Source organism: Cupressus sempervirens, chromosome 3 (genome assembly GCF_028749045.1).
Source record: "Cupressus sempervirens isolate cs-2001-9-10 chromosome 3, ASM2874904v1, whole genome shotgun sequence".
Lineage (NCBI taxonomy): Eukaryota > Viridiplantae > Streptophyta > Pinopsida > Cupressales > Cupressaceae > Cupressus > Cupressus sempervirens.
Genome location: NC_143120.1, coordinates 418,547,427 through 418,575,124, shown reverse-complemented (window position 1 = coordinate 418,575,124; position 27,698 = coordinate 418,547,427).

The following is a 27,698-nucleotide window of genomic DNA, read 5'->3' as shown; positions in this document are numbered from 1 at the left end:
GGACATGATAGCCCTTCTCCCAGTCATAGAGAGAGTCATGTTCAGGAAGAGAACAATGGAGAGCAACATGCAAACTTAGAGGAGGCTAATATGAGCCAGATGATGAGGATCATTCTAGAGCACCTACCTCCTCCAAAGGGTGTTGATAAGGAGGAATCACATCATGCTATAAATGGGGAAAGGTGGAGATCCAAGAGTCCTTGGGGGGGTCCCCATGGTGACAAACATAGGTTGGCCGAGGCCGCACAAATGAGAGACCTACATTGGGCCAAGATCAAACCCTCCACTAGGCAAGGTATTGGTTATGATGCAAAACAGTGGTTGACTTCATTGGACAAATATTTTGTGATGCAAGACTTTGACTTCAATGTCAAAGAAAGACATACCATCACACATTTGGAAGTTTTTGTAGCCACATGGTGGAATATTGAGGAAAAGAAGATAGGTGTGGACATGAATACTATTACTTTGAAAACTTTTGTGATCACTTCTTACCAAAATAGTGGTACCAACAGAGGGTGGATGTGTTACATAATCTAAGGCAATTTACCATGACCATAGTGGAGTACGAGCAAAATTTTTATAAGCTCATGCCATATGCAAGATTCAGTGACAATTCACCATTGATGGTACAACACTTCATTCAAGGTCAAAACAACCATTTCATTGGGGGTGTGAAGGTTTTCTAGCATAAGGCCCTTAAGGATGTGGTTCATTAGGCTATACTTGTTGAGCAGAATGTCACTTTGGGACATGGTGGTTTTGTGGGTGCACCTACTAGTGGACTAGCACCATCTAGGTCCAAGGGCACACAAAACTAGGGAATGGGTCACAATAACAAGCCTCCTTCTTCCAGAGGCAATCAACAACAATAATAGCAAGGAGGATCTTATTCTCAAACATGGAGTGGTGGGAGTGGTTTACACTCTAGGGATTCTCATTACTCTTAGCACAATAGGTACAATGAGTACGACCAACCAACACATAGTACTCATTCTTTTGCTAAATGGGGTAGCTTTCAACAGTACAATGCACCTAGGGTGCAGGGGAGTTTTGTTGGAGAATTTTTTTCATGCTAAAACTGCAAGCATAAATCATCCCATTGTCCCCAACAAAAACCATAGTTCTTAGATCAAAGACCTGTAGTTTCAAAACCCACAGTTAGAGCTATGGGTAGATCTTAGAAGGTGTTTGCAGTGGAGTCTAATCCTCCTATAGGGGGAAAGGGTCTAATGGGACTACCCATTGAGTGCTTGAGTTTTATCTTGTTTATAGGCTTCTAGGAGTAAACCTAAGTCTGAAGGGTGGATGTAGTGCCCACCCCTAGTTTACTTTTCATGTTATATTGCCAAATTCTTTTAAGCCATCTTTTAATGTTATGTGTTATGATTGAGTGGTACTTGCTTACCTAATTCAATTGATGTTTTTTCATACTTAGTTTATATTTTTGACGAGCTACTTGATACTCAATTATTTCATGTGTTAATGGTTATTCTTTCAATGATGATACTTTGTATTTTTTATATAGTGATTTCAATTGTTTCATGATGATAATTAGATGGATGATGTATATATGATTTTATGGTTACCTACCCCATACTTGCATGTGTGTGGTGAACATGTATGTTTTACTTTATTTTTGACATTTCTAATGTGGTTGAGGGAGGGAGTCGTAGTCACCTGCTAGTTGGGATCTACATGATATACCACTCCCCCCATTGCATGTTTAGTTTAGATTTATATACATGTGTACATGTTCATCTTTTATGTAGATTTCAGGTATCGAACATCGACTTCCTTGAATTGTTAAGATGAGCATGCCCTATCTTAGTATCTCAATGGTAAAAGAGGGGAGTTAGTTCTCAATTCCAAATCCTAAACCTGAGCCAATTGTCCTAAAATATAGGGCAAGTATTTGAGTTATTTACTTTTCCAAATTCGTCAAGAGACATGAATTTGATATTTTGACCTTTGAGTTTGAATGTGTACTTTGTCATTTAGATGAGTTTTTATATTTGGCTTGTGGGTTTGTTGTGATTTTCAGTTAGAATTAAATCAAACAAAGATATTATTAAATGAATTAATTAAAAGAATTTTTTATAAAGAAAAAATTATTTTTAATTATATTTAATTAATTGAGAAATTAATTGAATAGAGGAAATAAATTTAAAGATTTAATTAAAAGTCCAAATTTGGCATAATTATATTTATATAATTTAATAATAATAAATTTAGAAGTTTCATGTTAATAATAAACTCTAAATATTATAATTCATTAAATTAATAAATATACTTTCTAAATATGTCTTATTATTTAATAAAAATAAAGTGAGAATAATTTAAATAAACTTTATTTTATTTAAAAAGAAAAAAGTATGCACAAGAATGAAATAAACTAAAATGATAAAAAGAAAAGGCTTGGCGTGTTCGTAAAAATTGAGACCCTAGGTTGAGATATTCTTTATTAGGAGATTAGAGCTCATTTCTTGACACACAAGTTTGGAGAAGCAATTTTCGGAAAAGGTTTCAGGAGAAAGGAATTTTGCATTCTTTGAGTGTCCGTTAAGTTTTACCATCAGATTGAGGTAGGAATTTTGTTGAGTTTATCATAGTAAATCTCATATTGTGTCTCTATCTTCTTTGTACATGTTTATGGATTTTGTTTTGGAAATCATATTAAAAATGAAACCCTTGTTTTTTTAAAGATTATTGTTCTTCATTACTGAAACATCTATGAATGAAAATTAATTGAAACCCTCATGATAGGAATTGATTGTAGAAAAATAGCTAGGTTTGATTGGAATCAATTTAGATTTGATTTACAATTTGTTATTTTGGAAAATCTACTCTATTTTTTTTCTTTTTTTTTGGCAAGTTCTGCCTAGGGGGTAGTACCCTTTTTATATATCAAAGAAACTTACATATGGATCTAGAGATCTCTATTCCTCCTACATAATAGAAACCAAACCAACCAACTTTACAACCTAGCTTCAATGGATCAAGTATCCAATACCTTTACCAATATTAACCATCCTTTATGCTACCTCATCCGGGAAAATATTAACATTATCTTGATAAAAAGTCTCAAAATTACTCAAATCATTTTCCTTCATCACATATGACTTAAAAGGAAACCAAGCTTTCTTCATAATCTTTTTCTTGCCTTTTGCCTCCAAGCAAAATGAACCCAATAAATCACCACTCGATAAACTTGAATCAATCAGCTCCATTGTATTCATAACCTCTAGATATATCTCCTCATTAATAATCTTATGAATCATTCTATAGGTTGTTAATGGATGGCTTGATATTTGAATGATCAGCTAGAACAAGTCATGGACCAGCTTATCATCATGTACATGGATGTTACCCCATTAATCAACTCCCAATAACATGATAACAGTCTCCTTCTCGTGGTCATTTGCCTTCTTAAAGATCCTACAAATTTGCTACTCTGGTATCTCCTCCCACCCCTCCACCTGCGAACAGTTGTAGTAAATGCCAAGAATGTCTTCCATGACTCCTATCCTTAATAAATTTGAGAGAACATGATGTCTTAAAATGAACAGCTAGCCTGCTCCAAATCTTGAACAAATACTTATTGTAGATACGATGGATCATAAAAGAGTTACAGAGGACCACAAGATTGTACTCTAACTTCCACCTCACTACTAACATGTCGTCTAGTTATGACTGCATCAGTTGATCCTGACCCTTGGAAGAGTAGTTGCATCTACTAATATGACATCTCACAGACCACATGAATTACTACATCCAGACCAAACTCTAGTTTTGTCAGAGAATCTTCCCCTGTATTTGCCACAAAATCCGTTGCCTTATTCCCTTCTCAAAAAACATGTTGTAGATGAGAGTCCTGTAATGATTTGATAGCTACATCTATCCTAGGCAGCCAACTAGCAAGTTTCCAATTGCAAAATTTAGTTCTTATAACTCCATTGATAATTATTAATGAACCTCCTTCAATGGCAACCTTATTGATGCCATTGTTAGTACACCAAATTAGTCCAACTTCCAAAGTTGATATTTTTGCTAGATTATTGGTAGTAATACCAGAACTTCATGTGATGCCACAAACCATCTTACCATTCTCCTCTCTGATGATAGCTCCAATGCTACTTCTACCTGGATTTCTTCTACTTGCTCCATCAAATTTCAACTTCATCCAACCTGGTAGTGGTGCCTACCACACTATGTTGCTCCTTTGTCCCTTCTATTTTAAACTCATTTGAACATTACATAGATTAAACTGCCAAATCCTCTCCATGTCATAATCCCAACTCGATTGAAAATAATATCTTTTACCATGAGATTTGGAGATGAAGACTTCCTTGATTGTTGCATGAATCCTAAGTTTTAACTCATTCATTGACAAACTTTCTTCTTTGAATCTCATGTAGTTTCTCTCTTTCCATATGTGCCACACCAATATTGATGGGCTTATAAGCCAAATAAGACCCCATTTAGATTTAGCTTTATCTGCGGGCCACGTAGCAAGAAAATCTAGAAAAGAGCTATTTCTAACTGTTGGCCACTGTAATCTATCTAATAACCAATCCCAACATTCATAGGCATAAGGGCACCAATAAAGTAGATGCTCATGCAACTCTTCTAGCTTTTTACAAAGGATACACCAGTGAGGACCCTCAATACCTATCATCTTCAATCTATTGCTAGTTAAAATCTTGTCGTGTAATACCCATAGAAAGGCTCTAGCCTTTGGTAAAGGCCCTTTACCCCAAAATAATTTATATGGCCTAAATTTATTACAATTCCTTTTTCTAAGGAGTTCATATCCCAAATTAAATTTATATGTCCCTGATTTAGAAGTAGACCATATTAAAGTATCTACTAAAGAAGATCTAACCAGCATTTTGTTCTAGAGAATATTTTGTATAAAAATAGATTGTCATGAAGAAACAACATCTATTCTCCTCCATCTTACCTTCACTGAGGTTGAAGATTCAAAGAACATATAATCTACTACCCAAATGCCTTCTGAAGCTTCCACTGAGTTGAACCAATCTTTATCTATAAAGAAAGAACCAGTCCAAGAGTCCCTCCAAAATTGTGTTCTCTTACCATTTCCAACTTGCCATGTTAAATGGCTTGTGATTACCTCACGACTAACCCAAATTTGTTTCTAGAAATGAGATCTAACTGGAGCATTAACTACCATCAAAATTCTATCTGATTCCCAAGTGTCAAGATACTTAGCAGTCATAATTTGACACCATGGTTTCTCAGGAGAATTACACATTTTCCAAATCAACATTGCTCCCAAAGCTTGATATTAGAGGGACATTTTTCAAAGACCTACTCCCCCACCCTCTTTTTTCAAGAAAGCAATGTCCAAATTGATGAGGGGAATTTTCTTCTCATCCTTTGAGCCTTCCTAAAGAAACTTCTTGAATATACTTTCCAAGCCATTAATCACTCTGTAAGGGAATTTATAAACAAACAAATAATATATTGGGATTGCTGATAAGACTAATTTGATCATTAAAATTCTCCTCACTTGAGACAACCACCTATTTTTCCATGGTGAAGCTTTTCCCTAACATTTGTTAATAATGTCCTCCCAGAAACAATGATTTTTTTAGAGGCTAATCTTTGCCAATTGGCTATTCTGTCTCTTTGCAAAATCATAATTTGGTGAATAAAACCTACATATGAGGTCAACCACCTCGTCAAGATATTAAATAATTTGGGTCCAAATCCCAAGCTAATCACTCATTAGATTACACATAATTGGTCCCAAATCTCAGTCCAATCGCCAATGTAATCTACATTTAGAACACAATTATTTAAAAATATTTGCCAGCCTTTCCCTAATGTTTTCTTATTGGACAATGTTATTTCTCCCTTAAAATAAAATAATATTTTCCCTCGGGTTGAGCATCGCCTACCATTTTACTAATGTGTGTCTCTAACTACCCCCATAACCCATTTAGCCAACTATTTGATGTTTTGGTCTTTGCGACACGTGTCCTAATTTTGAGAAGATTTAAACTTTATGGTATGTAGTTTAAAATTAGGCCTGAAACAGAGATGAAGCCATTGATCTATATTACATCAATAGTCCAAATTAATTCCTTTCACTATAAAAATGATAACATTAAAAGTGATGATGACCAAGTTGGCAATAAAAAAGGACACATTATTAATTGAATCTTAATGGATTAGCATACTACAAGTACACTATACAGTGTACACTTGACATGTGGACCATGGACCACATGTGACTCTATAAATTCACCAAAAAATTAAATAATCTCTCTTTAGAAACTGACATATTAGCCAACTATATTAATATTTTGTGCTATATGAAATAATTAATTCACCTCTTACATTACAAAAATGTTTATGACCAACAAAAAAAATTGCCTACATTTATTTGCATACCATAAAAAATTTAAATTCACCACCATTATTATTAAATTTTGATATGGAAAGGAAAATTTCTCCAATAGAAAATAATTTTCTCCCTTTCCTTGAATGAAAGAATCACCCTTGATTATAAAAATTTCTTGCATATTTAGTGTTGAATTCTCCAACATTTTACATATTTTTTTCAAGAGGGGTTTCTTAAAGTTATCCCTGCCCAGAAACTTTTATCCACCCAACCTGCAAATAAAGGCATCCCTTAATAAATAATTGGGAAATTACCTTGCTCAAAACCCAAAATCATTGAAATGGAAATCCTCTTGCAACAGTTAGTATTGAGGAAATAAATCTTTGATTTTTGAATGTTCACTAACTTGATTCCCTAGCATAAGTATCCAACACTTCTTTAATAATCTTTACCTCCTAACTAGAAGTCTCCCCAAACAAAATTGCATCATCTACAAATTGAGAATGTGAAAATGGCTCCAACCCATTGTGTACAGAAATACTTTTCCATCTGCCAATCAAGATTTACTATCAACACAAAATGAAAAGTGGACAAGGGATCTCCTTGATGCAACCCATTAGTTGCTTGAAAATTTTCACAAATTGAGTCATTAACAATAATGGAAAAATGAATTGATGACATACAAAAAGATATACATTTTATCCATTCTTGCAAAAAGCCAAATCTAGAAAGAACTTGACATAGGAATGGCCAACAAACTTTATCATATGCTTTGTTAACATCAAGCTTGATATTCATACTTGATTTCTTCGATGAGTACAAATTATGAATTAACTCACCTGCCATAAGAATGCTATCCATAATTTCTCTGCCCGAAATCAATCCATGTTGTTCTACTGATATGATCTTGTTGATAATCTCCTTGAGTCTATTTGCCATGGCTTTAGACAATATTTTGTAAAGAGAATTACAAAGTGATATAGGCCAAAAATTGTCCATAGTAAGACACTCCTATTTCTTAGGAATCAAAGCAATAGCCATATTATTCAATTCCTTTACAAAAAACCCCTATTTCCTAAATGATTATGTCATTTTAAGGATATCAGAGCCCAGGAAATCTTAACAATTCTGGAAAAATTCTGAGGGAAAACCATCTGGCCCTACCACTTTATAGGAAGGATTAGAGAAGGTATCTTTTTTGATTTCCTCTAGAGTAAAAGGCCGCATGAGCCAGGATTTATCCTCTTCCTTTCTGATTATGTCTTTTACTGTTAGAGAGTTTGAAAATTTTTGAGCCTCTATATCATTTGAGACTCCTAATAAAGCTTGAAAATGACTTACGCTTTTTTTTTTCTTTTGAGCTAGCAAAACTTCTCCCATGTTTGTCTTGTATGTGGTTAATACTATTAGAAACTCTCTTAGATTTGATAGCGTCATGAATTTTTTTTTAATTCAAATTTCCTCCTTGCATCCATATCTCCCTAGACTTATCTCTACATTATATTTCTTCTCTGTGTAATAACTCCATCACTTCATTTCTAAGGGATTGTTATTGATCAAATTCCTCCTTAGACATACTAGTTTTAAATACAATCTGATTGAGTTCTTCCAATTTAGCCTCCAACCTGAGGTTTTCTTGAAAATTATTTTTGAATGTGTGCTTATTCCAGAATTTGATTTTATTTTTAATCCACTTAAGTCTTTGAACAAAAGTGTAACTTGGAGTGCCCTTATAAATTTTTTTGTCTTTCCACCAACCTTCCACATTGGTAAGAAAGTCCTTATCCCTTCACCACATATTCTGGAAACAAAAGCTACCTTTAGGACACTTAACCTCATTCAAAAAACACAACTAAATAGGGAAATGATTTAATAGGGATAAAGGGAGAATGCTAGTATCCAAACTGACATAAGAGTTGAGACAGAATGGCCTTATCAGAAATCTATCCAATCTCTTAGATATCCTAGCAAAATTAGCCCTTCTATTAGTCCAAGTGAATCTACCATTAGATGGTACCACATCAAATAAATTATTTCGAAGCACGAAATCTTTAAAATCAACCATGACTAGATTTGACATTCTCAATCCTCCCATCTTGTTCTCCAAATCCAAAATAACATTAAAATCTCCAGCAACAATATATTTATCGTCCCTAATATCATAATCTTAGTAGATATAGTTGTCCACAAATGAGATTTAACCTCAATTTTGATCAGACCATACACATTAAATAGATGAAAATTGAGATTATCCTTTTTACAAACTACTCTACCATATAACCAATTTTCATGTTTTTCCAATTCCTACATCTGAGCAAATTCTGGCTTCCATAGCAATCCCAATCCCCCCATTGAACTATTTGCAACTTGAAATTATCCTTCATACTTATCACATGAACAAAGAAAGCTAAGAGCTTTGTCCAAATATAGTTTAGTTTCTTGCAAAAGAACAATATCACTTTCAAATTTAAATAACACTCATTTTATCAAGCATCTTCTATCAGGAGCCGAAAGACCCCTGATGTTCCAAGTATGTTCAATCTTCATTGCTCTCCAAGAGAGATCCCTGCTCCCTTGGTCTTCTTCATGAAATCTACCACACTAATGATCCCTTTTTCTTTGGCCCTTTCCTCTCTTAACTACCTCTATGATCTCTGCCCCTGACCACATTTGGATTTTCCCAAAAGAATATTGGTCAATTGACTAATGACTCTCGGTTCTATGTGATCTAAATCATCATCAACAAGAAATTTTCCAATGAGTCCATATCATATTCTATCTATGAATCCAAACAAGCCTTATTATTTTGAACTTATGATAGAGTCTTCAATTTTTCCTCCTTCCCCTGAACAAATCTGAAACATTCCCCTTCTTCCATCAGAATAATAGCCGGAGCAAATAAAGGTGGGTTCAGTGGTTCTTTCATAATGGTTTTCTGAACCATTTTCTACAAATTTTTCTTAGGAAGCCATGCTTTAGTAGGCTTAACAAACACCTAATAGTTTGCCTTGGTGTAAGATTTTAGGCCACATCTATCATACTCCATGGCAAATGTTTCAATTTCAACCTGTTGTTTCCATGAACGATTTCCTCTATTCAAAAAAATGAAGGATGTAATGGATTGAACCACCACAATCTAAATACACATCAACCTCCAAAAGCATCCCCAAAGATTTCCCTATGCACTCCAAACTAGAATTTCTCCAATACTCTAGCAGTAAATTGTAAAACCAAATCATACGGACTTCTAGTACACCGCTAAAGGAGTTGGATCAAAGTTTTTTTTTCCAAGGTTGTAGATATAGAGGGAGCAACCTCAAATTCTAGTTTTGTTTAAGAATCTATTCTCGCTACTCAATATTTTTGAAAATGATGATTGAAAAGCCCTTAGGAATAAATTTGATAACAACTTCCTTACTCCATTGCTCACAAACCCGTTCTTTGATCAATTCTCTCTTCAAATGGTCTCCCATGAATCTACCAATAACTACCAACTTCTCCCAAATCACAACATCCTCTTCAGTTTCCTTAGGAAGTTCTATAATTAAATTTCTAGCATTGGTTCTCGAATCCCTCCTGAATTGATCAGGTTTAAATGCCTCTATGTTCCATTTCCTCCTGCCATTCCTCTGAATGAAATCTCCAATGTTGAATTTTCTTTGTCATCCTCCATATCTCTCCATTCTCCTAAAAATCTACTCATTAGTATTAGTTCAAAATAAAATTAAAAGAGCTACTAGAAAAGTTTGTCTTCCAAGCTCAGACCTGCAAGCAATTGAATATATATATATATATATATATATATAAAATTATTTTTAAAAAGTTAAAAATTGGAGGGGGGCGGGGGCCCCATCTCCCACCCCCATGGCTGCCATCGACAGCAACTGTCCCAAAGGACAAGTATACTATCGAGGTAGTGTGTGGTTGCCTTTGGATAGTTTGTCACTGCCAAGGCAATGTACAACTGCCTTCGGCAATGCGACATTAGGCCGCACCCCATAGTTTGGGGTTAGTAAATTTTTTTATTTTTATTTTTAAATTTAAAATTTAATTTATTATTATTATTTTAATTAAAATATATTTTAAAAATTTATATCATTATTAGTTTTTTTAATATGTTAATTTAGAATTTTAATTAATTGGTGATAGTTAATTATTTTGTTAATTAAAAGTGTTTTAATGAAATTTTACTTATTGTTTAATAGTATTAAATATTATTTTGTTGATAATTGTATTATGTATTAAGGTGACTATTATTGGATTGTTGGATCATTTGAAATATTAGTAAATGGTTTATTTTTGGGTGGAGTTAAATACAAGAATTTTCCCGGATAGTTTGTCATTTGAGTGATATAAGCATACACTTATTTGGCAAACATAGAAGATTAAGATATAAACACAAAGCTTTTATTTAGATCAATCCAACCTAGAAAATTTTTTCACCTTGATTAATTTCAAAAGCAAAAACTTGAAACTTTGTGTCAAATTGAAAACTTTAGAGAATTACTCCAGAAAATTGGAATGGTAAAATGATTGATGGAATGGTTAGAAGATTAATGAGAAGTTATGTTTTATGATGGGCTTTGGATAAATCTAGTTTTGACCAATTAGGTATGTTTACCAGAGGTTTGGGAGGTGATTGACTTACGATGTTTTTATGTAACGTTCTTTGGTCACAATCATTTTTATTCCCAACCATTGTAATGCATTCACGTATTTATGTGATGATGTTTTTGATTAGTTATTTATTAGTGCTTTCCAGTTTCTTGTATAGGACAGAAGTGAATATCGTGATTTTCTTGGTGTAACCTATGAGGTTTCGATCAATTATTTATTGGTGCTTTCCAGTTGCATGTATAGTACTAAGGTGAATATTGTAATTCTTTGAGTTATGCTTTATATAAGCTTAGGGTAGGTTATCTATGTGTATGCTGGGAAGTGGCTTGCAATGGAGACTAAAGCCCTAAAGAGGCTTCCTTGGCAACTCATTGTAAGTTGTATTAATAAGTGATAACATTTCATTAAATGGGTTCAAATGAATTAACAAGAATGAATGTATTGTGTCACCCATGCCTCGAGTGCTAGTATAGGTTAGGATGGGAGTAGAGAGGATGCTTGGTTATGACCTTTCCTTGTTAGTATGCCTTGTATGTAAGAAAGGATACTAATGCCACATAGAGTCACTAGGGGGTCATAGTCTAGAGAGGCTACTAGGGTAACCTTAGAGTTGGCTCATGTGATGACACTTGTCCACATGCATTTTAGGTTTCCTACATGTCTTTGTTGCCTCTAGGGTTAGATGTTACTTGTGTACTTGGTACCTTTGACATAGATTGTCATTAGGATTCCTTGACCTAGATTCTTGCTATGACCTTGGATTGTTATCTATTTGGGACTTGAGATCTCCTCAACACGATGGGAGTGGGCCACTTAGTGTAAGGAAACTTGCAAGAAATAATATAACCATTTCCACATAACACATAAATATGCAATTAAAATCCACATGCAAGAGAATAGACAACATACCCACAAAAATGTGACACAAGATATACCCTAGGAAACCCTCATTGAGGGAAAAAAAAAACCCAGCCTCCAAAAGCATCCATCACCATGTATTATTCAAAAAAAATACCATTGCAATACAGCCATGGAAACCTTTAAAGCCATAGCCACAACCAAGAATCCACACATCCCATGTCATACTTCCAACCTTCACAAATTCTTTGTTGGCTAAACCATCAAGCCTTGTCTCACTTGACTTTTTCCCTTTTTACCTTTTGTCTTACATACAAAAACTACCCTTGTAACTGCTTATGTAGTAGCAAGTCCCACAAAACCACCAAGTGGTATTACATAAAGCATGTACTACCTAAACCATTGACCCTGCATTTAATATTGGGAATTTAATTCTAATCCCCAATATTAAATAATTACATGAAATATTATCACAATGTTAAAATACAACTCATCAAGTATATCCCATGTGAATCTTTACATAGTGCACCTCCATCTAGGTGAAACATTACATAATAAAATAAAATAATACAATATGACAATATTATGCAATGTGTGCAACACCCATAATCTCAAAAATCTCCCACTTGGTGTATACATTCCACATGATCAATCCATAGCACATAAATGAACAAGGAAACAATCTCTCCTAGCACATCCATTATCATGGATCAAAAGTACACCAAGTGCTCCATCCTAGTACCCGCAACAAAATTAAAGTATCTAGCCTCTCAAACATGAATGAAGCCACCTCCTATTATGCCACTACCACCGGACATACATAAAATCTACCCAAAGGGAAAGCCAACCAACTTGTCACATTAGAAAATCATAAAATCTTGTACCAGCTGAAGTTCCAAGTACAAAAGGCCTGATCCAAAGGTAATCACATATATGTGTAGTTGTCAAAAATCCATAGCTGAAATAACACCCACAACAAGTGCCAAACCCATCCAACTATCCATACCTTCAAAGGTATACCAAGTGAATCTCACATCATCAACATATCCAATCTGTAACCTACAATCACAAGCCTCAAGAGAAATACCTGCCACATATATACCAAGAAACTCCCACTACAAAAGATAATGTCAAATCTATAACCAAGCCACTCACAACATCTCAAAGAAGTGAATCCATGTAGTGTCAAGGACATCCACAATACATAAACCAATAACTTGCAAGAACAACTCTCACAACTAGTCTCCAACACTCTCCCAAGTTTTCCACAACCAACAAAGGAAAGAGATAAAGGAATAACAATGTCATCTCTCACATGACATACATGAGCACAAACCAGTGAGCACAATCTCTAACCAATCTCAAATACAATGTAAGCAAAATTGAACATCCAGGAAGATAACCAAGACCAAAGAGAAACAATGCAAATCATAACTTGTATCATGTCCATCTATACAAACTTCTAAATGTAAATTGTGCAAGTATTATATCCTTCATAAAACCCCAAAAAAAATCCACAACTACACCCAAACTATACCATATAACTAATCATGGATGTAAGCCTCTCACAAAAAGATCAAACTCATAAACCATTCCTAAACCAAGGAATAACTATTCCTAATCCAAGGAATATGCCTAATATAAAACCATCTCCCAAATTCAACCAACATAACAACATATGCACAAGGAGATAACCAATGATAATCCACCTTACAAATGAAACCTCTAGAACTAACTCATGTACCATAGCTCAAGATTCATATCCATGCAAGACAAGCATAAATATAATGCACCTAAGAGAAATAATGGGCTATACCTCTCAAGTAGTAAACCACCGAGTAGACCAAGAGTGGGGAATGAGAGTTCTCATCAAGATATCCAAGTCTCCAACCAAGACTAATCTAAGAAAAATCTCCTCTCAAGTCCATATCAGGTGAATGCCCCTTAGAATTCTTGCTAAAACCAAACAATTATCCCAACAAATAATTCTCTAATCCAAGAAAAATCAGCATCACCATCATCTCTAAGTATCCATGAGCACTTGGGTGAACCCACAATAGTGGGTTACACTTTTTCGAAGGAAGCAAATCCTCCAAAATTGCATGACCAAAAAATTTTTTCTTCAAAGTTTCGATAGGAACTTATTAGTTTACATCGAAACCAAAAAGTCACATAGTTTCGAAAGAAAATAACAACACCTTTAAATTTTGATAAGAACTATGTTATAAGTTTTGATCAAAACTTATAACATAGCTTCGATCAAAACTTAAACCCATCCATGGGTTTAATAAACTATGGTCGGGCTTTCCAAATGTTCAATCGAAACTATACTTAATAGTTTCGATCAAAAGTTTTGAAAGATAAAAGCTCATCCGCGGGTCTCGACCCCACTGTCATTTTTGTAAGTATAGTTTTGATCTGAAAGTGCAAAAGTGAGAAAGGCATCCAAAATTCAAACATCAAAAAAGTATGGTTTGGTTTTATAGGTTTTTTTTTTTTTTTTTTAGGGTTTTACTTACATTTTATATGTTTTTTTGCTTCAATATATATATATATATATATATATATATATATATATATATATATATATATATATATATATATATATATATATATATATATATATATATATATATATATATATATATATATATATATATATATATATCATGTATGTATATTTACATACATGATATATATGTCATGTATATATGCATATATACATGATATATATGACATATGTGCATATGTATCATGTATATATTCATATGCATATATGCACATATGTCACATGTATATATACACATATATGTGTACATGTGATATATATATATAAAACATCATGTTGTACATACATGAACATATTGTGGATATGTACACATATGCATATTTAAATTTGTAATACACACACATTCAAACAATTTAATATATTAACATTTAAGTTCATATACATGTACGTGTGTGTGTGTGTGTGTGTGTGTGTGTGTGTGTTTGTGTTTTAAAATCTTCACCAAGTTACCTCCAAGAATTTAATTTCAATAAATTAACCCTTTTTAACATTAGTTGGACAACGGTTACCTCTCACACACAAACACACACACACACACACACACACACACACACACACACGAACCCTAATTTATAAACTTCACATTGACCTCCTCACCCTAATCTTGAAAGTCTAATTAAACCTTGACTAGATTTAACCTAATATAATTTAAATAAATATAATCATACAATCCTAATCCTAGAAATGTCATGTAACACAATGCTAACCCTCATGTTTAAATTTAATCCTAATCTTAACTCTAATTCAAACTCATGTTATATATTAATATTAATTCTAATATTAATTTTCTAACTTTAAATTTTTACAACACGATCCTCACTTCTTAACCCTAAAAAATAGGCTAATTTATGAATTTCCTAGCTAAAAAATTTAAAATTTAGAGATTTGTACACTAACCCTAAACATTTAATCCTAAAGATCCCTAAACATTATATATTAACTTTCTAGGTAACATTTCAATCATGATTCTACATCAACATAAAACACTATTTTGAACACACACTCCTTAAACCCTAGGAGCCAAGTAAATATTTACCTCAAGAATGTTGAAACCCTAATAAAATCAATTTAACCTAATTAGGTAACATTTTAACTTTAAGCGTAACCCTAAAATTAACTCTAAGTTCTTAACACTAACTAGATAGAGTTCTAACAATTTTATAGTTCACTAACCCTAACTCTAACCTATCATAATAGCTTACTCTTGACATAGAACACTATTTTGAACACACACTTGGACTTTAACCCTACAACCCTAAATATTTTCCTAACCCTAACTTAATGAAAATTTACCAAGTAACCCTAAAAATTAACCTTTTTTAACCATAGATAATATAAGTTTCATAATCATTCAATAAATCATAAATCTCAAGAATGTCAACCCTAATCAAATTAATTTAACCTAACCAAGTAACAAACTTTAAACACATGTGTGTATTACTTAATTTATGTTCACACATGTAGTACTATACATGTATATATGTTATGTTCAAACTTCATGTTTACACGTATTATATATATTAGTTTCTTAAATGTCATTGTACTTGATAAATTTCAAGTTTATTAAAAATATCATATTTTAATTTTAATTTTAGGTCTACACATTATATAGACACACCTACATAGTACATACATTGGCTTTCACATGGTAGATTAGTAGCCTCATATCCCCCCCGAGCAGTAGCCTCTTATCCTCCCTGAGCAGCCTCCCATCCCCTCTGAGTAGCAGCCTCCTATCCCCCCCGAGCAGTAACAACCTCCTATCCCCCCCGAGCAATAGCAACCTCCTATCCCCCTTGAGCAGCAACCTGTCCCCCCCAGTAGCATGCTATTCCCATAGATCAGTAGCCTATCCCACCATCCCACTCGACATGCTCTATGATTGCACTAACCAAGAGATTCATAAACTTCATGAATCCTTGGCTAGTGGCACATGCTCTAGTGTGTATACTAGTACATGTCATAGCATCTTACAGAGTCTTGCATATATTAGAGATGAGATTCATGGTGCTGCTCCATATTCTGCACATACTATACATATTGTCCTTGACAATAAGAGATGAGAGGTCTCTTTAGGGCTCTCATTGTAGTAGGTATAGGGTGTAGTGTCCAAAGAGACATTGAAGAGGGAATGTTTCCCTAATTATCTTCCACTAAAGTATGTGAAGGGGTATTCTCCCCTTAATTGTACAGATCCACAAATGGCTTCACTTATCTACCCATGCTTCCTTTCTGCTCATGGTCGTTATCCAAATAATGACCAAATTCCACTCTATTTTGCACAACAACTTTATTGTGAGGTTCGCTTACACCAGGCAGTGAACTACACTAATTTACCATTGCATTTAGGACAGGGGCATGGTAGACTAGTTGATAGGCACCCAATTCATCTACCATTGACACATAGGTCAATTGTTGGAGAGAGGGCACCTTCTAGTGCCCCTATATTAGGTCCATCATCTGATGAGACCATGTGTAGCACACAGTTGTTGGGGGTGATTCAAGGAGTTGGAGACATTGTCGCAGCTGTCAAATCTATTTCCAGTGATGAGGTTGGCTAGTATTTGATGTCATGTTAGTGTTCTAGATCATTGCCTAGTGCTTCATCTTCAAGAGACTTGTACAGTGTAGTAGGCATCCCTTCACTGACTAGCTTAGAGGGTCTCACTAGAGTGTTGGCACGAGATACTATGAGTAGTCTTGTTGAGGATCTATTATATTCATATAGATTTATATCAAAGCATCTTGGCATACCCATATCAAATGTTTGATATTGTGTGCATGGTGGTATTGGGTCACATTCTTAGCCACATTCCTCTCCTCGATCAAGCAGTGCTCATGGTGGTAGTACACGGTGCCATGATCCACCTACTAACCACTCTTTTTCTGTAGAGGGACATATATATAGTAGTACAGACCCTTCAACCAATGCATGGCATGGTCAGAGTTCAGATGTGGGCATTGATGATGTTGACTTCAGCCTGTCAACCAAAGGATGGATGGACTTGTTGACACGTGATGATTCTACTTCTATGCCATCTCATCTAGTTAGTTCACTTGGATCATCACTATTAGGATGTGTGCCAGCCACCAATCATGCTAGTGTAGATGCAACGATGGAGCTAGATGAGGCCCAACAAAATCTAGACAAATTGGTGGACATGATCGATGCTAGGCAGTTTGAGTATTATCAAATGCCAACATCTACATAGGTAAATCTATAGCTTTTTACATTCATGTTAAAATTTCAATTTCAAGCATTTATTCACCTAATAATTTATGCACATGTACATGTTTTAATATGATTTTCTACACACATTTATGTATGTATTGTAGGGGGGCATTCCTATTTTTACTCCATCTTTGATACCTGATTGTGTACATCGTCAAGACTCATTTGATGATGTTAGTAGTGGACAGGTGAGTTTTAATTTTTTGAATTAGACACGTGAGTTTTAAACGTAATATTTAAATTGCATGCAATTCAAGTAAATTTAAAAGAGATATAATTAAATATTAAATTATGTACATTGATTTCACTTTCTCTTAAATATATATAGGGGTCAACACATCCTAGTGAGCCTTCAGGTGATAGTCAATCTTCAGACCGCACTGTGAGGAGATGTCATGATGATAGTCTTGTACCTAATGATCCATAGTTTTTTTTAATTATAGATTATTTGATCTAGACTTTCATCCAAAGATATTATTTGATCTCTAGAATTTCATCTAGATTTTACATGTTTGATGATTGACATGTACATATATAGTTATGTTCTTATATGTTACATTATGTTGGATTATGTTAGACTGTGATCTTTTACATGTGTTAGATTATGTTGTCCAAATAATTTTCTATTATTTTGGATATTATGTTAGATTAAATACATTAGATTATGTTGGATTATGTTATCTACTACATCTTCTTTTACATGTTAGATTATGTTGGATAATGTTAGATTATGTTGGATAATATTATATTATGTTGGATAATGTTCTAGTTATGTTGGAAATTATGTTAGATTAGAAGGATTATTTTGGATTATGTTCTTTGACATGTTATATTATGTCTAGGATAATGTTGTATTATCTTGAAAATTATGTTAGATTATGATAGATTATGTTGGATTATGTTAGATTATGATTATGTTAGGGTTACAAATTTCTTCCCCTCAAGGCACATGTCCTAATTAGTTGCATACAAGTACTTAATTGAACTATAATTAGTTACAAATCACAATTTAAACTAAATAAAAGTTAAATGAAAAAGTAAAAGTAATATATAATTAGTTACAAGTCCTAATTTCATCCCCTTAAGACACAAGTCCTAATTTGATCCCCTTAAGACAATTGTTCAAATTTCTTCCCCTCGAGGCACATGTCCTAATTAGTTGCATACAAGTACCTAATTGAACTATAATTAGTTACGAATCACAATTTAAACTAAACACAAGTTAAATGAAAGAGTAAAAGTAATATATAATTAGTTACAAGTCCTAATTTTATCCCCTTAAGAAACAGGTCCTAATTTGATCCCCTTAAGACAATTGTTCAAATTTCTTCCCCTCGAGGCACATGTCCTAATTAGTTGCATAAATGCACCTAATTGAACTATAATTAGTTACAAATCATAATTTAACCTCAATTCAAGTTAAATGAAAGAGTAAAAGTAATATATAATTAGTTACAAGTCCTAATTTCATCCCCTTAAGACACAAGTCCTAATTTGATCCCCTTAAGACAATTGTTCGAGTTTCTTCCCCTCAAGGCACATGTCCTAATTAGTTGCATACAGGTACCTAATTGAACTATAATTAGTTACAAATTACAATTTAAATTGAACACAAGTTAAATGAAAGAGCAAAAGTAATATATAATTAGTTACAAGTCCTAATTTCATCCCCTCAAGATAGAAGTCCTAATTTGATCCCCTTAAGATAATTGTTCGAATTTTTTCCCCTCGAGGCACATTTCCTAATTAGTTGCATACAAGTACCTAATTAAATTATAATTAGTTATAAATCACAATTTAAACTGAACACAAGTTAAATGAAAAAGTAATATATAATTAGTTACAAATCCTGATTTCATCCGCTTAAGACACAAGTCCTAATTTGATCTCCTTAAGGAAATTGTTTGAATTTATTCCCCTCAAGGCACATGTCCTAATTAGTTGCATACAAGTACCTAATTGAACTATAATTAGTTACGAATCACAATTTAAACTGAACACAAGTTAAATGAAAGAGTAAAAGTAATATATAATTAGTTACAAGTCCTATTTTCATCCCCTTAAGGCACAAGTCCTAATTTCAACCAAATATCAAATTGTTGAACCAAAGTTCAAATTTCAAATTTACTTCAGCCAAATTTCAGATTTCAAATAGTTCAACAAGTTGTTTCTAGCTCATATCAAGTGGGGCAGCTTGTTGCTGGATAACATTTAATATTTTCTCGTGATCATCAATATCAAGCCTCCACTTACGTTTTCTAGGTCCTTTGACTAGATGAAGAGTTAGACCAGAGACAATAGCATGGTTACTATACTAATATACCTTATTGTTAGGTTGATAATCAGTGAAATGAATCCCATTCTTAAGTATTTTATTTTGCTTCAAATATGTTCCCTGTACAACAACAAAACTTGCATACAGGTCAATCAAATAAGTCAATAAATTTGAATTCACAAAAAAATAGATGTACATATACGTACATGATTCAACTATATACTCACCTATGGGAAACATAATTCCATCACTTATTTAAGTCTTTGTTAGCTTCTCTTTTTTTGTGGTGCAACACAATAAATAATAGCTAACACCTTCTACATTTTTAGATTCTACCATGACTACAAAAACATTGCCTACACAAAGCATATGTATATAAATTTCATGTGTCATGTACATGAGTATATATATATATATTAACAAAAATTATGAAATACATACCAACTCTGTTCAATCCTGAAATATGGTTATAATCAGTGGAAATCAATGTTAGATTGTGGTGACTAATCAGGAAAGTACTGTACATACTTCATAAATAGTGGGGAATTTTTTTTTTGGGCTGTGGCTGACATGGTAGCCGACATATTATGGCCGACATATGGCTGACATGTTATAACCCTAAAGTGGTTTAATACTTGTATAAAAGGGCTTAGGGTTGGGTATTTTTCATTATGTTGTGATGCAAAATTGGTTCTTGCGGCGGTATTGAGTTGTAAGGGATTATGGATTGTAATCAGGTTGTAATCACTGGATTGTAATAAGATCGGACTTGCTGTTTGGTGGACGTAGCCCAGGGATTGGGTGAACCACGTTAAATCTTGGTGCCTTGTGTTCATTTCTGTGTGATCTATTATTTTTCAATTATTGGTTATATTTGCATCTAGTTTTTTATTTCTGTCTGTGGTTTATCCTAACGAGTGGTATCAGAGCGAGGTTGTCTTTCAGTTATCCTCTGTAGGAAATTCTCATAGTTAAATGGGAGCGATGGCAGATGAAGGTAAGCTGAGGGTTGACAGGTTTAATGGGCAGAACTTCCAGTTATGGAAGATGCAAATGGAAGACTATCTATATCGGAAGGATTTATGGAAGCTGTTGGAAGGCAAAGCCAAGAATCAGGGAACTATGTTAGAGGCTGAATGGGATCTTTTGGACAGAAAGGCACTCAAAAGCATTCGATTATGCTTGGCACCATCAGTGGCATTTAATATTACAAAAGCAAAGATGACAGAAGATTTGATGAAAACCCTAGCGACACTGTATGAAAAGCCCTCCGCTTCAAACAAGGTATTTCTCATGAAGCGTTTATTTAATATGAAAATGGCAGAAGGTGGATTTGTTGCAGATCATTTCAATGAGTTTAATACTATTACTAGTCAATTATCTTTTGTGGGTATCAATTTTGATGAAGAAATTAGGGCTCTCTTGATTTTGTATTCTTTTCCTGAAAGCTGGAATGGCTTGGTAATGGTGGTGAGTAATTTTGTTCTTGGATCTAGTACCCTAAAATATGATGATGTGATCGGTGTTATTTTAAGTGAGGAAACTCGTAGAAAATCCTCAGGTGGATCTACATCAGGAAGTGCTTTAAACGCACAAAGCAAGGGCAGAACAACTGAAAGAGGAAGTAACTCTGGAAATCATGGGAAATCAAGAGGAAAGTCAAAGGGGAGGAGGTCTCAATCGAGAGGACCAAATGATTGTTGGTACTGTGGGAAACTAGGGCACAAAAAGAAAGATTGCTGGAATTGAAAGAAAAATGAAGGAGATAAATCAAATGGAGACAAGGAGGCAAATTTGGTAAGTAACAAATTCGAAGAGGATGCTTTTCTTCTATCTTTAGAGAGTGTTGATGATTCATGGGTTTTAGATTCTGGTGCTTCATTTCATGCTACACCTCATAGAGGTTATTTCATTGATTATGTCCAAGGGGATTTTGGGCTTGTTTATTTGGGGGATAATGAACCCTGTCAGATTGTTGGAAAGGGAAAAATTAAGATCAAGTTGCAGAATGAGAATCATTGGCTACTACATGAGGTAAGACATGTTCCAAAACTAAGTAGGAATTTAATTTTAGTAGGGCAACTCAGTGATGAGGGTTGTGTAGTTACTTTTAATGATAAAAATTGGAAGGTTTCAAAACGTTCCCTTGTAGTAGCAAAAGGTGTGAAAGTAGACACCTTATATCTTTGTACAGGTCATATTGTTCCTTCTACTTTGATTGTTTTAGAGAAAAATGAATGTTCAGGAACAATTGCTGCAGTTGAGCAGGGAGAACAAATAGCTGCTGTAGATTTTGATACAACGTTGTGGCACAATAGACTTGGGCACATGAGTGAGAAAGGTATGAAAGTACTTCATTCAAAGAAAGTTTTACCAGGTCTGAAATGTGTGAATATGGATTTCTGTGAAAGTTGTGTGTATGGAAAACAAAAGAGAGTGAGTTTTGTAAAGACTGGGAAGGAAAACAAAAAGGAGAAATTAGAGCTTGTGCATACAGATGTATGGGGACCAGCTCAGGTATCTTCCCTTGGTGGCTCTCATTATTATGTTATATTTATTGATGATGCAACTAGAAAAGTATGGGTTTATTTCCTTAGACAGAAATATGATGTATTTCAAACTTTTAAGAAATGGAAATGCTTGGTTGAAAATGAGACTGGTAAGAAATTAAAATATCTCAGATCTGATAATGGTGGTGAGTATTGCAGTCATGAATTTGAAGATTATTGCTCCACTAATGGTATTTGTAGATAGAAAATTGTTCCAAGGACTCCACATGAAAATGGAGTGGCTGAATGCATGAACAGGACTATAATGGAGTGTGCAAGGAGCATGAGGTTGCATGCTGGGTTGCCCTTACACATGTGGGCAGAGGCTATCAATACTATAGTATATTTGATTAATAGAGGTCCTTCTACTCCTTTGGGCTATGGTATTCCAGAGGAAGCATGGACTAGTAAGAAGGTGAGTTATTCTTTTCTCAAGACCTTCGGTTGTGAAGCTTTTGCTCATATAGACTCTGAAAATAGAACCAAGCTAGAAGCTAAATCAAAGAAATGTGTCTTTGTTGGATATGGCATTAATGAATTTGGTTATAGGCTTTGGGATTTTAAAAATCTTAAAATTGTTAGAAGTCGGGATGTCATATTCAATGAGAAAGTGTTGTACAAAGATCTGTTGCAGCAACATGAGAAGAAAGAAGATGATTATGTAGTGTTGGATGATACTCCAAAAGCTGATGTTCCAGCCATTCCTCATGATGTGCAACAACTGCAACAAAAAATACCACACACACCAGTGAATGTTAGACGGTCAACAAGGCAAATTAGACCTCCACAAAGGTTTTCTCCCTCTTTGTATTCTATTTTACTTACTGATGCTGGTGAACTTGAAAGTTATGATGAAGCTATGCAGGTGGATACTAAGATTCAGTGGGAGTTTGCAATGAAAGATGAAATGGACTCTTTGCTGAAAAATAAGACATGGGATTTGTGCAAGTTGCCTGTAGGTAAAAAGGCTTTACAGAATAAGTGGGTTTACAGGTTGAAAGAAGAGGAAGGAGGTAAGAAAAGATTTAAGGCCAGGTTAGTTGTAAAAGGATTTGCACAGAAAAAGGGAATTTATTTTGATGAGATATTTTCTCCTGTTGTTAAAATGACTTCTATTCGTACTGTTTTAAGTCTTGTGGCTACTGAAGATTTGCATTTAGAGCAGATGGATGTTAAAACAACCTTTCTTCATGGTGATTTGGATGAAGAAATATATATGGCTCAGCCATAGGGTTTTGAGGTCAAAGGTAAGGAGAACTTAGTGTGCAAATTGAAGAAAATTTTATATGGCTTGAAGCAAGCACCTCGGAAATGGTATCTAAAATTTGACAGTTTTATGCATGAGCATGGATATAACAGGTGTCATTCAGATTACTGTGTTTATTTTAACAGGTTGGATGATGATAGCTACATTATTTTATGTTTATATGTTGATGATATGCTTGTAGCTGGGTCTAACATGGATCATATTAAAGGGCTGAAATGCCAATTAGCACATGCATTTGCTATGAAGGATTTGGGGGCAGCAAAACAAATCCTTGGTATGAAGATTTGCAGAGATAGGAAGAATAGAACATTGACGCTATCTCAAGCTGATTATGTTGAGAAGGTGTTGCAACGCTTCTCTATGGAGAATGCTAAAGCTGTTAGCACACCTTTACCCAGTCATTTGAAATTGACTAAGGAAATGTGTCCCAAGACACATGAAGAGGAGGATAAGATGTCCAAGGTACCCTATGCTTCAGCTGTAGGAAGCTTGATGTATGCTATGGTATGCACTAGGCCAGATATTGCACATGCAGTGGGAGTCGTTAGCAGGTATATGAGTCATCCAGGATTCGAGCATTGGAATGCTATCAAGTGGATTCTCAGATATTTGAGAGGAACATCCAATAAGTGTTTACACTTTGGGGGCTCTACTACTAATTTACAGGGCTATGTTGACTCAGATTTGGCTGGGGATATTGATACCAGGCAGAGTACTATAGGTTATGTCTTTACTATTGGTGGGGTAGCCGTGAGCTGGGTTTTTAGGTTACAGAAGATTAATGCTCTATCCACTACATAGGCAAAGTATGTTGCTGCTACAGAGGCAACCAAGGAGATGATATGGCTTCAGTTCTTCTTGGAAGAATTGGGACATCCTCAGAAGGATAATTATTTGTTCACAGATAGTCAGAGTGCCATTCATCTTACTAAGAATTCAGCTCTGCATTCTAAGACCAAACACATACAGTTTCCTGTACCATTTCATTCGATCAATTTTGGAGGATGGACAGTTAAAGCTAGAGAAGATACATACCAATGAAAATCCAGCAAATATGTTGACAAAGGTTGTAACAAGGGAGACGCTAAACTCCTCTTCAGCTTCAGTTGTTCTTTTAGACTGAACATGAATAAAAGAACAATAGAGTCCAGGGTGGTTTGATCTAGTGGGAGCCCCATGTGGTAGTGGTATTGCTACAGGATCAGTCTCCAAGTGGGAGATTTTTGTTTAGTGTGGAGCCTGATCAGTCCCCAAGTGGGAGATTGTTAGATTGTGGTGACTGATCAGGAAAGTACTGTACATACTTCATAAAAAAAAAATTTGGGCCGTGGCCGACATGGTAGCCGACATATGGCCGACATGTTATAACCCTAAAGTGGTTTAATACTTGTATAAAAGGGCTTAGGGTTGGCTATTTTTCATTATGTTGTGATGCAAAATTGGTTCTTACGACGGTATTAAGCTGTAAGGGATTACAGATTGTAATCAGGTTGTAATCACTGGATTGTAATAAGATCGGACTTGCTGTTTGGTGCACGTAGCCCAGGGATTGGGTGAACCACGTTAAATCTTGGTGCCTTGTGTTCGTTTCTATGTGATCTATTATTTTTCAATTATTGGTTATATTTGCATGTAGTTTTTTATTTCTGTCTGTGGTTTATCCTAACAATCAATGGAATATCGTCATAGTTTTTGTCCTCAAACTCATTTGTATTGATAACATCTAGTGGCACCAAAGTCCATTCACCCAAATATCCACATTCTTGATTAATGCAACCATCATAGTTTTCATCAATGCAATCATGATAAAAACATGAGTATTCTCTTGTGTACAATGACCACAGATTACTATCTATACTCATAACTGAATGCAACGATTGTGTCTTCTCTACCCTCTTGCATGCATGCATTGATCTTCTATCGACACCTGAATGTAATGTACATACATGCATATAAAAAATGAGTTTTAAACATGTGTGTACATGTACCATAATTTAGTTATGACATAACGTATTAAATATAAAATTGATTCAATTATAATATTTGAAAATTAATTTATACCTGATACCTCCCAAAATACTTTGAATGGTATGACTTTCTCCACTTGCGATGACATGTTATCTATATTTGTTGGCACCACAAAATTTATTTTACACCACTCAACCACATCATGAGCATTATTAATGTGATATCCTTTATAGTCCATTTGATACTTTCTTAAAGAATGTTTGATACAAGCTCTTCCACCATCATGCTTACCCTTTCCATGTCCACTCTTGAAAAAACTCCAAATGTGTGGTATATTATGGTATCAATGATATCTACATAATGCATAAAATGTTCTAACTAATTTAAATTGTGTTGCACATCCATCTAACCATACAAAATGGTTTTCCATTTTTATGCCTTTGTTTTTCAAATAATAAAAAAATGTCTTAAAATAATGTTCCACAAAATGTGTGTTGTGTTCTTTGTCATCATTAATGTAAAAGTGATACTCTTTTTTTATGACTTGTGCTTGATCTGTACTTTCTACACCATCTAAATCAATTTGTGCATGTTGATAAGATACTTGAACCATATAGTAACCTGCTCTGTATAGTAGTATTCTGTTTGAAGTTGTTTTTGAGAAATGAATGAGTAATTCTTTGCAAAGTCAACAACAGATAAAATTGTCCCAAGTGGGAAAGTTTCTCTTAGTGTTTGAAACTGTTTAGCTTGCCACTTAGCAAAAAAAGCATGATGTATACATGGTTGAATCAATTTACGAAAATTTGACATAAATTCTCTGTAAGGTATGTCATCCTCTACATATTCTAACCTTGTTAATTATTTTCCAACTTTTGTTTCTGACTTTATGTACTTGTATCTCTTACATTTTACTATCCTCATCATATTAGTATCTTCATCTCTCAAAGGAAATTTGGTCAGGTTACCACATGTTTCACAAGTTCCTCTTATGCAATTTATTTCACATATTGTACGATCATTTGGTTTGTCACATAAGATTGATGTTATGAATTGGCTCAATCATTTATGAAAAATATTTTGAGAACCATCGCTTTCTTCTATCATCTTTCTAAACCCTTGATAGTAAAAATCAAATTCAACATGATATCGACAACAACATGTTTCAAAAGATCTATTTATCTTCACAAAATAGGGTTTCAATCTTTCAAACATTGTTTATCCAATCTTCACATCAAGATTTAAATTACAAAATGAGAGAAACAATTCATGTTGTGTGACATCCAACCAATGTTTTGCGTGTTGAAGATACTCCTTAGGCCCAATCCTCTGCTTCATGATATCTCTTCTATTTGGTGGAGGATGAGTATTATCAATTCAAAATTGAATGACTATATTCTTAATTATTTCCACAATCCTATCAAATCGAAGAACTCTACACATTAGTGCCCAGTTTCCTTCTAATGTACTATCATCCAACTTGTTTCTTCTTTTTAGATAATGTAATATCATCTTTCGACTATACCCAATATGAGATGACAATGAAGAGATTTGTCTTTTTTTCCATAATTTATTATTTAAAATAGATGTTAGTATCACTCTTTGTGCAATGGATTTATCTGTAGATCTAGATTTTTTCCCAATGGAGTGTAACCCTTCCTTAACACTTTCAACAATATCTTTTTGTAGTTTAGAAGTTTTCCTCTTTTCTACAATTGTATCTATACCCAATAGTTTCAATGGCTCTTTTAATTCATCTTTAAGAAGTGAAATTGATAATAGTTGAGTTTTCTCCACTGTATCAAGATTCTCAAATTATCCAATTATTTATTTAGACTTTTTATTCAATTTCCTCTTCGTAGTATGTGTAGGTTGACTAGCATATTCTCTCAAATTTTCCACATCCATTTCAATTAAATGATCTGTGTTTCTATGATTAATTTTTCTCTTCAAACTTTGAGCTAGATTAACATTCTCATTTGTTGTTTGA